This window comes from Sebastes umbrosus, chromosome 7 (assembly GCF_015220745.1).
Source record: "Sebastes umbrosus isolate fSebUmb1 chromosome 7, fSebUmb1.pri, whole genome shotgun sequence".
Taxonomy (NCBI): domain Eukaryota; kingdom Metazoa; phylum Chordata; class Actinopteri; order Perciformes; family Sebastidae; genus Sebastes; species Sebastes umbrosus.
The window spans coordinates 28,235,896-28,249,274 of NC_051275.1; the positions used below are offsets into that span (position 1 = coordinate 28,235,896).

Genomic DNA, 13,379 nt, shown 5'->3' on the forward strand with positions numbered 1-13,379 from the left:
GAGAGAAAAGCAAAACCACCTGTCTGCAGTGAGTCATGAGCAGTTTTTATAAAAATGTCTGCTTCAGTACTTCTTCAAGTGATGCTATAACAAAAAGTTGAAAAGAAGATGGCTAGTATAATCTTCAAACACTCCAGATGCTGTAATTTAAAGGTTCCATAGTGAAAGAGAGATTGACATGTCTTTTTTTATTATATGGCAGGTTAAAGTGTCATATAAATACTGTGAAAGTATTGAAATGATCAATCCACGGAGAAATACACAGAGTCCGTATTCAGAAACGGTGCCTTTAAACGAGCAGTCAGGATTTCTGTAATTGTGTGATGTCACAATAATTAGACCACTTGACAGTTTTAAATGTAAGTATTCTAAATGTTTACCAAGGTTGCAGTGTAAGTGAATGACATTGGCTGACAGGAAGTAAACATGGACCCAAGCTGTTGCCTAGCAACGCGATTTAATGACATTTTCTTTTTCTTTTTCTTTTGAAAATTCCATTAAAAATGCACTAAAACAGAGCGTTTCAGACGGAGGGTAAATACAAGCATATTCAGGCAAACAGTACGAGAAAATAAAAGTTTTTTTTGAACATTAAAGCATGTAAGCATGTTCTAGTAGAAACACAAAATACAAGTATGAACCTGAAAATTAGCATAATATGGGACTTTTAAGGTCAAGATTTCAAGATGCTTTATATTGCTACAATGCATTTGTTTAATACCTTGGTGACCCATTTAATACGATTTAAGCAGTGTGAATATGAATCCTTAATACTTTAGAGAGATCTGCTTTTTTCTTACTTCAATACACGGATTAAAGCATGTCTCCTCTTGCCTCAGTCAGGACAAACACCATCCAGAATATACTCTCTTCTACACCTTTAGAAATGTCAAGGCTGTCCTTTAATACCCCAAAATATTTAAATAAGTTACATTTTTACTCAGTCTGCTGTCAGGCTCACCTTTTTTTCAGCTTCAATTACTGCTACTGGCAGATAGAAAAAAGCGTCAGATTTTTTGGGTTTCGGGGCCCTCTGAAGCGATGCTGTATTCAATTACTTAATCCAGAAGGGATCATATACCAGCCAAGCATTGAGAGCAGACCAAGCAAAGATGAGATCCACAAATCAGCCCGGGCCCTCAGCCGTTAAAGATTCTGCGTCTATAGCAAGTGCTTTGCAATTTGGGCTCTGCAGTTGTTCTTGTATTTATACCGGACATGGTTAGTACTTTGTCGTAGTGTGTCGTTTAGCAGAATTGGCTCTACTAACTACAGATGTATCGGTGCAAAAGAACACGAGAAGTTGTATAGTTGCAAGAATGTAAAGACCAAGTAATAGACACTCAGAGAGAGAGTGTGTGTGCATGTGTGTGTGGATGCTGAGGGCACTGCCAGTCAGATGTGACCTGCTGTAGGCTTCCACATTCACCGCACAGATGAGAGTGTGACTACATACTCTAATTAGACACAGCTCAACGGTCTTCTTTGAAATCTCGCTCTGTCACAGTCACACACACACACCTCCATCGCAGTCAGTGCCTCTCTTTCTCTCTCTCTCTCTCTCTCTCTCTCTCTCTCTCTCTCTCTCTCTCTCTGTGTGATGTTTCTATAGCAACGGCAGGCAGGCCCAGAAGGGGGAGAAGGGAAACGGTTGTATCCAGAACCCACAGCGAATTAAATACCCAGTCAGAATATGCATACAGTACCAGTCACACCATGCCATCATTTATCACTAGCACTGCCGGCATGTCTTGGGAACAGGAGTAATAGTAGCACATTAAAGCGAATGCAATTAGCAGATGTAGCATTAATCACTCTAACATGAAATATAAACTCAGTGGGCACTTTATTAAGCACACCTGCTCATTAATGCAAGCAGACAGTTCATCCACACAGCAAAGTGTGAGGCTGCAACTCAGTATGGGAAGCATGCAAACCAAACTGAGAGTGTAACCCATACAATTTGACACTTAATATATATATATATATATATCCTTTTTTCTTTTTTCAGATGACAAGTTAGTTACTTTCTCTGGCTTGTCAACTTTGAAAACACTCTTTCCCTGAGGCTCTTTCAGTGAGTTGTGATGGATAACAGGCCACTCTAGTATGTGTCTGTGCCTTAAAGGAAATATAGACACATGTGCACTTACTGTAGAGGGTATAGCTGAAATAGTGTCATGGCGTTACCAAGTTGATGTTTTTTTACGCATTTTAAACCCCTGCAGCATCAAGAAACTGATAAAAGGTGGCATATAGTTGATATAATCGACGGACAAAAAGGCTTTTAGATTTAGTTCATAAAATATGTAAAAACACAAGATTTGAATCAGGAACAAGACATCCAGAAAAAGTGCATAACCTGCTAGCGTGTTGTTTGTGCTTCCAACACATATCTGTCAGCCTGTGCAGAGAAAGGGAGTTTTTCAAAAGAAATAAGTGGATACTCTCGAGAGACCTTCAGGCCCGCACGCATTCTGCTGAGTCTTTGTCTTTAATACAACAATAAAAAACAGTAAGTCTCAAACTCGGGATGTCATACGGTATAAAGTCTGGAGCTTCTCCATTGACATTGAATGGGAGAATGATTGTTTTCTTTGTTATACTCAAATGAGCTTTATTCTATTGTAGTGTTCTCAGTTCTGAAACAGAATATGTTCCTATATACTCAGAACATTCCTCTAGGTGCTCTCAGTGTCATCTAGAACATCTTTCCCTATTCATTGTCTATGGAGCAGTTCCACACTTTATACCCTATGACATCACAAGTTTGAGTTTTAGAGAGTTGTTCAGGAATGATGTATTAATTTTAAAAATGGGCGTAGATCCCCTTTAAGGTAACTAATGTCCTGTGTAGGAGAATACATTTTAGTAACCAGCCACAGACTCATGAAAAGTGCATTTCCAGTGCTAACTAGCACACTGAACAATAACAACCTGAATATGGATGAGTTATGGAAAGCTGCACTTCATGAATTACACATCAAAGTGCTATTATCAGCTCCAAACTGTGTCCTTCTTGTCCACTAAAATGTACTTAATTAGTTTGGCCTGTAGTTGGGTCTATAGTTTATTAATTGGCTGTTGCTGGTGGATACAATAAACCACATCCTGAACTGCTTAGCCTTGTCTACATACAACACCCATCAGCATCATTTTTTTGTTTTTGTGCAGCCCTGTTGTGAAGAGTAACACTAACACCCTCCGCCTGCTGTCCCCCTGAGATCTTCAACTCTCACCCGTGCATAGAGATTATGTTTCTCTAACTTAGTTTCCATTTGTCTCCCAGAAGTGTGAAACATCGGGGTTGCCAACATGTGCGGGGCAGATGGAGGAGTGCAGTACTTTTTAATTAATTCCACTCAGAGCAGACTTGGCAGCCGCAGCCACACAGTCATTTTAAACATGGACCTCTCTCAAGAGTTAGGTTGGCAGCATATGGCTGTGAATTGGTGCCCGTATAACTGCAGCATCAAAACAACAGAGAGCAGCTGGAGATAAATATGGCTGTGTTGATTAAATGTGGATATGAGCTAAATTGATAAATAATGAGAGAAGTTTGTTCGTATGTTTGGTGGATCTGTTTGTGCAAATACAGCGAGTGCACGCACACCCAGTGACACAGCGTGTGTGTGCGTGTACGAGCACAGTTGGGGTCTGCCAAAAGATGTTCTGGTCCATAATTACGTGATTTGCTCACTCCCTGTTGAAAACAGTTATCTCTGCAGGGTAACCCATGCCATTTTATTTTGGAGGTAGTAAACAAGCGCTGTCCTCACCAGCCTCCCTGTTCACATTTAGTTAAGATCCTTTGCAAATCATGTCCCGGTTCACCTCACCGCAGTAAACAAGACCCTGTTGTCTGTGGCCAAGTGTCGTTTGAGTTTGTGCCATTTCATTGAACCTCAAATGACTGGTCTGACCCACTAAATGAGATTCAGCATGAGTGAACAAATATATTGGTGGCTCAGAAATCACTCTCCTGGAACAACAGTTGTATAAAAATACATTCCTAATTGCTCATTTCTTCCCCTTCATTGGAGGAATGTGGGAGAACCAAGTGGGGAATTACAGTGTAGCCACCGTAAAATGGTATAATGGTGAATGGACTTGCAATTATATAGCGCCTTTCTAGTCATCTGACCACTCAAGGCGCTTGACACTACATGTCACCCATTCACCCATTCACATACACATTCATACAGTCATGGAAAAGGCTGTAGTTTGGGTGAGTAGTTGTTGGAGGTGAAATCAAGGCCGACATGATCAAAACATTACAAATAAAATGAAATATATTATAATAATAGAAATTGAAACAACTCAAAACACAGAGACAGAAACTCTCAATTCCTTTTAGTATTTTTTTTACTGAGAATTTAATCATTTTAATCACAAAATAAAAAAAGCAAAAAAACATTCCTACATTTGCCAGCGAAGTTGTAACAATGAAAGTTTCCACCTCTCTGTTTGTGTTACCACAAAAAAAACTACAAATGGAGTTGGCTGAAATCTGATGGACACGTTGCACTTGGCAGGTTTATTCGGAGTTGTTAGTGATTCAAATCTGGGATACCCGCCATTAGACAATTATCATTTTTAACTATGTACATGTGGTGATGGTGGAGAAATACAACATCTTTGATGTTCACGTTGGCTGCGAAACGATCTACATACTTAGATTTTTTGTCAGCAAATCAAACCAGCAGACAAACAAAGAAATCATTTAAGAAGGCTCCAACTTTTCAAACTGAACTTGGACGAGTAGAAAGATACTGTTCTTGACTCTGCAATATTGCAACTGGCATTAGTAAGCTTTTAGTGCAGTAATCTGATTTGGACAAATACTCACATTCACTGTTTCACCCTGTGTGCCATTTCAGTGTTAAAACTGTGGAACAGCTGATGAGCTAAAATAAATTCAAAGATGAATATCATTCAAACTTTGTGGTTTGTCACACCACATAAGCTTTCCATGGTGATATACAGAGGGAACCTATATGGAGTTGTAAGTCAGCTTGCAGCCAGCAGATGTCTCTCCTATACTGGGGAATCAACGCTCTCCACAGAGGCTGCCATGTCTAATTCCAGCTCCTCTCCTATGCCACCAGAGTATATAAGCTTATCTGAAAGACAGAGTGCTGATAAACAGATAGGCTCACTTCGCTCCCATCACTTTGAATGAGGCAGTCAAGTTTGATGGATGGGCCTTATCGCGGATCTTCCCATGAAAGAGGATGCCAGCAGAATCGCTAATCAGGTCCTCCATGTCCCTATCTGATCCATTATGATCCACCAAGTAAAACTAATAAGAAAATATCATCCTTCCTTGTCTTTCCCTCTTCTTTTTGGGCCAGAGTGGAGTTAATCACGGCGACACATTTGGGATTTCGACTCTCCTGACACCCTAACTTGGAACTGTGTGTTCGTTTTAGATTGTTCCGTTCTGTTTCTTCCCTTTACCAGTGTGGTTTGGTGTCTTTGTTAAGGATACATGACAGGTTGTCAACCTAAAATGGGTTTATGAGTAGACAGGGCTGAACCAAATCCATCAGTGTGACGTTGACACAACCTTGCCAGGCAGCACAAGTTTGACAGATCAATTTTCTTATTGTAGGGTATGCGCCAGTCTCTTTGCTTTCTTTGTCTGTGGAATTTTGTACAACACAATTTGATATTACATTGATCACCTTGAACCAGTGTGCTGTATATATAGTTACACCCAGTAGACAATTTGTTAAGGGATTGATCTGATTCGTTTTGTTCAACTGCAACTAACAAACTGCCCCATGAACGACCTTTTTCGGTTCTGTATTTTTTAAACCCCCCACCATAGAGCTATGTAGTTTATAGAATATTATAAATCCAAGACGAAACAGACAGAAGGGCGGGACTCAGAGAAAAAGTCACAATTACAAAGCTGTCTGCTACTTCAGCACTACGGACAGCACCATGGATTCATTACGACACAGCTCAGTTAGGCGACTGATATTTCAGAGCCATGGTCGGGGTCATAGATGCGAACTTGCTCAAACCTCAGCCAGATGAAGGACCAATGAGTCAGGCAGACTAGACTAACATATTCAACTAAACATCCTCTCCGCCCGCTGCACTCTCTCTGCTACTAGAGGATGGAGAGGGAGATGGCAGGTTAACAAGGGGCATGCATTTCCATCATGTTGCTAACAAGGGGGATGCCATCCCCACTCATCTCCCCTCGAATCCCCCACTGGTTACACCCATGTCAAGTCTCGATCGTTAAAAAATATTGGAAGGATTTTAAGAGGACCTATTATGCTAATTTTCAGGTGGATACTTGTATTTTGGGTTTCTACTAGAACATGTTTACATGCTTTAATTACTTTTCTCATGCCAGCTGTGCTCTTTTCACCCTCTGTCTGAAACTGAGCTCCCTAAAAGCCCAGTCTCCTTTGATTGGTCAGCTGGCCATCTGTTGTGATTGGTCAATCAAACCAAACTATTCATATTCCGCTCCAGCTCCACTCTAACTAGCTTTGATTGAAAATGTGCCAAACTAGCTGCTAGGCAGGTATTATGGAAATGTGTTTCTTGGTGACATCACCACGCTACGGAAAAAAAGGCGGGACTTCAAGCAAGGCGTTTCAGGCAGTTCATGAGCAGTGTTTCTGTCGGGGAGAGGAACTCCCTTTGGCGTGGACCTTGAGCTATGTAACTTTGCAGATCTTTTACATGCACAAAAAATGATACAACACATTAATGGGAAGGGAAAAAGCACAAAAGCATAATAGGTCCTCTATAATTTATCAGCTATTGGTGAAAACTATATGGACTTTATGAGAAATGAATGGGAAAATTCTATTCTATTCTATTCCATTCCATTCTATTCTACTCCATCTCCATTCTATTCTATTCTATTCTAGCCAGTAATGAAGCCTGCAAGACTTTACATTTGTATGTCTAGAGTTCGCTTATGTTAGTTTATTTGTGGGCTTAAAATCACCCATACATGAATCAGCTCTGGATTGGCAGCCTGTCCAGAGTTGTACCCTGCATCTTGGCCAATGTGAGCTGGAATGATGGATGATGACGGTCCTATTACCATTTTATTTTCTCTTATGTGAGTAGTCTTATCTTAATAATACTGTAAAAGTGTACTTCTAAAATTACTTCTGTGCAATATCCATGAGGACATCACACTTTTTGAAAAAAACCTTCCCTCAAGATGTTGCTCAGGTTAAGCACTCACGCTCCTCTCTGCTCTATTTTGTTTCATCCGCAGCTCGGAGCTTACGATCCACATATTGCCTTCATACTTGCTCTGCTTAAAATAGATCCCGTAAGCTGCGTGACTGTGCTTAGTTACACAAACAGAGCCTGATGAATTTTGATAGCAGAATATAACACAATGTTTATTTTCTCAGTGGCTGTGCATTGTGAACGTACAGGTGGAGACCCCGTATTTAGTCAAATGTGAGGATTGTTAAGTATTGGATTGTCTTGATGGCCTGAGTACTTCTCATCATGCACCACCACTAAGGGTTTGTTGCCAGACTTCATTCATTGGATTTCCATCCACTCACCTGAAAAAGAATTGTGATGTACTGATCAATAACTCTCGTATTGACCGAACATCTAAAATAAACTTCTGGATTTAGGTCTGGCGGCTGTAATGAGAGCGAGACTAGCCAATGTTCATGCTCCGATTTCCATTCCTTTGTAGATCTCTGTGTATGTTGTGGTAAACAATATTTTTTAATCTGGTGCTGCAGAGGGTTTTATTTTAGACTGGGACTCATAGCAGGAGGTTGAGTACACAACATTTCTCTCTCTTTTAAAATTCTGAATTTTAGTAATTGCAACAAGGACATGAAAGCTGTTAAGGCATTGTAAACAAACCATGGCGCCATTTCTTTAGTTTGAGCTAGTTGTTTTTTCTTCTTCATTATTATTATCAGCGCCAACCACAGTTAAAAAGCCACATGTGATCTTTGAAGACATGACTCATCACATATTCTACTGCGTGCAGGGCCGCTCCTATTAAAAGTGTAATAACCGTAGTGCACACACATCTACAGACACGCTCCTACGCATATGCATTCATGCACTCACACTCTATCCAAGGAAAAAGAAAAAGTTTCTTCTCATTACTGCACTTTGTTTCAAGTTTAAATTATACAGTCACATTTTTTTTTGCAAATCAATTTAGAACTCTTCTTTGAGTCAATTAAAAGTTGTGATGAGATTTCAACTCGATACTGAGTACTTTTTCAGTCTCCTCTCAAACTAATGCTGTTTTGGCTGAGGAGCACAATGTTTTTAGCCCTGAGCGTTTCTTTGAATCCTACAATTTGATATCAGTATAAAACATTTGAGATTTAAGTCATACATTCTGGCTGGGTGCACAAAGTAAAAAAAAAAAAAAAACTCTGCTTTTGGCTCTGGAATAAAGACTATGCCCAATCCCATCAATAGAACTGCTAAAGGCAATTTTAGCGGAACCAAAAGTTGCAGTATCCCACTTCTTTGCCTGTTTTATTTTTCATTTTTGGACAAACTGCTTTGAAGTGAAGGAGACCATAAGTGCTTTTTCATGGGCTGAAGAGGTCAAACAGAAAGACGCCTCTTCAAGTAAACTGTAACATATTCAACTGTCATTTGCCATCCGCTGAATTCATCTCACGTTCCGGCAGCTCAGGAAAAATAAAGAAAACAGACAAGTTCTTGACTTAACCTTACACTAATGCACTGAGTCCCTTAATCCATCCATCAACCTATTTTTTTATATCCGTCGTTGTCTTCACCTCAAATCAAAATAAGGGTGGAAATACTTCCTTTGTGGGTCAATGTCGCCCGACACACAAAATCAGTCAGTGTTTGGATTTGTGTAATATCCTTCAGCCATGACGTGACGAAAAGCTCAATTCGACCCGAGTCAAATAATTCACCATCTTTTATGAGCGTCCTTGTCAACCACTGAAGTGATGATTAGGTGGGAAGTGGAGTGGTCATGCCTGAATGGCTGTGTGTGAGGAAAACAAAGGCTTGGCAGCTGACAGCGAGCGGGGTGAAATCCTGGCCAAGAGAGGCCATGTCCACGTCAAGTATTTAATGCTCTTATCAACATGGGAGTGGGCAAATATACTTGCTTTATGCAAATGTATGTATTTATATATTTATCACTGGAAATCAATTCACAACACAAACAAATAACATATATTGTCCAGGAACCCCCACAGCTACCGCCTTCAGCATAAAAAACATGCTCAAATCATAGCATGGCAAACTCAAGCCCAACAGACAACAACAGCTGTCAGTGTGTCAGTGTGCTGACTTGACTATGACTTGCCCAAAACTGCATGTGATTATCATAAACAGGGCATGTCTGTAAAGGGGAGACTCGTAGGTACCCATAGAACCCAATTTCATTAAAGTATCTTGAGGTCAGAGGTCAAGGGACCCCTTTGAAAATGGCCATGCCAGTTTTTTCCCACGCCAAAAATTAGCGCAAGTTTGGATCGTTATTTCGCCTCTTTCGCGACTAGCTAGTAGGATGGTTGGTACCAATGAATTCCTTAGGTTTTTCTAGTTTCATATAATACTAGTATCTTCACTCTAGTTTTCCTAAAGTGACACCAGGGGGTGTGACAAAACGGCAGTATATGATGAGTTGGGATGAGTACGTGTTGGTTGTGATTATATCACAGCTAAGTGCCGTTGTTTGGCCCAACCTGAAGCAGATAGAGAAATAGATAGATGGATAGATAGATAGATAGATAGATAGATAGATAGATAGATAGATAGACTAGTTTTGCATGCCATTTAATGCCGCACTTGAAAATCCAACCACGTCCCCTCTCAAAAAACCTTCATTTTACTCATAAGTGACACATTTAGATTACTATGAATGAGAAAGCCTTGTGCATTGAACCTCTTGTTTATCCACTGTAATATAGGTGGTGAATAACAATGAGCTGTAAAACTTTAAACACACATAAATATTCTATTCAGAGCTCTACTCAATAACCTTAGACTTTGCAAACTATAGAGGATTTTCATGAGAAGCGCTCTGTAGTCGGTGGGCAAATTGACTGGGGGGATAATTTGCCGGCGCTCCTGGCACAGTATAATTCAATAAGGCTTGCTCTTAGAGGTACAGTTCATTTCATCTTACTCTCGTTCTCTATCTGGTGTTAGTTTAATGTTTTATTAAGATTAGTTTATGGAATGAATACAACGCAATTAACCGTTGTATAACATCTCTACCCACAGCCACACGTGTCAATATATCGAATTAGCATTGCATCACTTGTTGAGCCGCTATATATTATACAAACAGTTGTGGTGCTCATTAACTTTAATGCGATTTGTCTGAGATGCATTCCAATGATTGCCAATACCTTATGCCGGAGGAAGGGTTCAATATATTCAGTTGTTGCATAATCAGTTTTAAATTTATGTTTTGAATGCAAGGTGTTGGATTCTGAATCTGTCATATTTCCCCTCGAGAAATCTCGGTCACAATACAGCTCCTCCAACTCTGACCAATGAAACGACGGAGCTTCGCAAGCAAACCGTCATTACCACATTCTTGCAGTCTTTTGGGGAGAATTGCATTTGATTTGCATCAGCTTCTCTTCTCTCTTTCTTCCTCAGATTATTTGCATAATATTAATGAATCAATCTGCATAATCAAAAAAAAAAAAAAGTCTTGTGATTTATTTTGTATATGACATCGCTGTCACCTGCTGGTTCCTATAGGACGCCTCGCCCAGAGGGAGAGGTGTCACTCAGCGAGTTAAACACTGGAACAGGTTTGCTTCGTTTCAGCTATTAGCATAATTTGGTTGTTTTGATTCTTGCGTGACGAATTCCTCCTGTCAAAAGTTGTGAAATATTATCTGTGTTTGGACCCAATTCCACTGAGTTTTAACTAATCATTAAAAGTAAAACTACAGGAATATTACAACACATCTTCCCATCACGCTATCTTGTCAGTTTAAGAAAATATAAAAACATCAAACAAAATCAGATTTTACAGCAGTGTTGCACAATGTTTTTATATAATGAAGGAAAAAATAAGTGCATAAAGTCATCTGTGATTGAGGCTTTAATGGATACTAGTCTACTCAGCTCATACAAGACAACAACACCTTCAAACACCACTGTTCTGTGAGTTCTAATTATCGTCACAATGTCTCCTAAATGCAAATTTACACTCGTTATCCGACCGTTGAAATTGCTTTGGGATATTAAACACATCCCTGCCCTGCTCTTATAGTTACAGGGTAACCTCTAATGCCTTATCAATAAGAGCTATTGATATCCTTGAAGACGCAGCAAGTAGAAAAAGATAAATCATTGTCTGATTAAAGCTGTGGACATTATGTTGTAGGTGATTAACACCTACTGAGTGTTTTAAATGATGACTCCTCTAACAGCAACAACTGTCCTTCTTCTACGTAGCAGAGCTAAACCTGTTCTCTCCACAGATATTAGGAATAGTTAAAGGTGCTAAATGCGAGATTAGGATAATTTCTATTGCCTCCTCACGACTCTCAACATGGCGGGAAAACAACGGCAAAACTTCTGACAGAGTTAACCGTGTTAACCAGGGTAGGAACTGGAGGGTGGGCGCTACGCTTCCCCAACGACGCCGGCGGTTGGGTTGACGTGATCAGCTGTAACCGCCGTGTGAGAGCAGTGCAGAGCAGCAGCCAATAGCTATTTTTTTTTTAACTGTTGCATTTGTTTTGTAAAATAAACTTAAAAGAAGCAAAAAGACACATGTGTTTGTGTGCTGTTTTTTATGATTGTATTAAAGACAAAGACTCAGCTGAATGCGTGCGGGCCTGAAGGTCTCTCGAGAGGATCCATTTATTTCTTTTGAAAAACTCCCTTTCACTGCACAGGCTGACAGATGTGTGTTGGAAGCACAAACAACACGCCAGCAGGTTATGCACTTTTGCTGGATGTCTTGTTCCTGATTCAAATCTTGCGTTTTTATATATTGTATGAACTAAATCTAAAAGCCTTTTCCTTTTTTGTTTTGTCCATTGTATCAAGTATTTGTCACTTTTATCAGAGTTTATTGATGTTGTGGTTCACAATGCGTAAAAACAACAACTTGGTAACACCATGTCACTATTTCAGCTATACCCTGTACAGTAGGTGCACGTATGTGTGTGTGTGTACTTCCTTTAAGGCACAGACACATACTATAGTGGCCTGTTATCCATCACAACTCACTGACAGAGCCTCGGGGAAGGAGTGTTTTCAAAGTTGACAAGCCAGAGAAGGCATCCTCACCGCTGCCTCAGCTTAACATCAGGGGGTAAATGGAGGTTCTTAGAGAACGTGGTTTTGTGCCTGTGTGTGTGTGTGAGTGTGTGTTAGTGTAGATACAACAAACCGAGGAGTATATCGTTGGATTGACCCATTCACTAGACAATCAGCAGCAGTGGAGTGTCTCTGCTTCAGGCAACGCCCTCCCACTGTTTACCCACTTCCCCTTCTGAGAATCTTCTCTGGGCTTTGAACAGGCTCTGCCCTCCAGTTCACTTGTTGGTATTAGGCGGAGGCTTGCCTCTGGGCATAGCTCTGGAGGAGAAAGTGGCTGCATGATGTTCTCCGGTTGTCTATAAAGGAAGCAGGAACACAGGCAGGAATAGGTTTCCTCTAGTTCCTGAGAGGAGAGTGTCTAAATCTGTCCTGACAAGTTGCTGTCTGAAACTGGAAAAAGAAAGAAGCAGTTGGAGAATTGTTGAGAATCAGCATTTCAGGGTTTACAGCTGCAAAGTCCCGGACATAGGGGATATAAATATTTGTTGCTATGATGAATAAAAAAAAAATGTAATTATTCAACAGAACTTCCACCTGAAACACCGTCTACATGTTACAGACACAGACAGAGACATAGGGATGTGTCACTGCTTTAGTTGGAACATTCCAGACATGGATGCAGTTGCTTGGTCATCTCATTTCATTGTGTGTCACGGGTGATGGCAGACACTGACCTGTCTGGCTTTAAGAGTCCACAGTGTTCCACCTCAGTGCTGTTCCTTCTCTCCCTGAGGACTCCTCGAGGGCCACAGTCTCTGAGCTCCACCATGTCCAAGCTGCCAGCTCTACGTCCTTGCTTGTAATTGCACGGAGTCTAACTTTATTTTGCTGGACCTGTGAACTTGTCACACAGACTGCAGGTTTCGGGTCAGCAGTCAGGTCAGTGTTGTGTTTATAGTGACCAATATGAATGTTATATATGAGATGTACTATATGTCTAAGCAAGGGTGTAATCTCCACTGGTGACACGAAGGAAATGTTCCCCTCACTTTGAAAAATCATATTTTGAACAGCGGTCTCCATGATGAAAGCCTTGTGTTTGTTGGACCCACCCACCTCCC

At 40.4% G+C, this 13,379-nt stretch overlaps 1 protein-coding gene across 3 annotated transcripts in view; it reads left to right on the plus strand.

The window, feature by feature from the left end:
* Positions 1 to 13,379, plus strand: part of LOC119491416 (limbic system associated membrane protein) — a 622,005-nt gene that overhangs the window by 321,591 nt on the left and 287,035 nt on the right. The gene's annotated exons all lie outside the window — the stretch shown is intronic.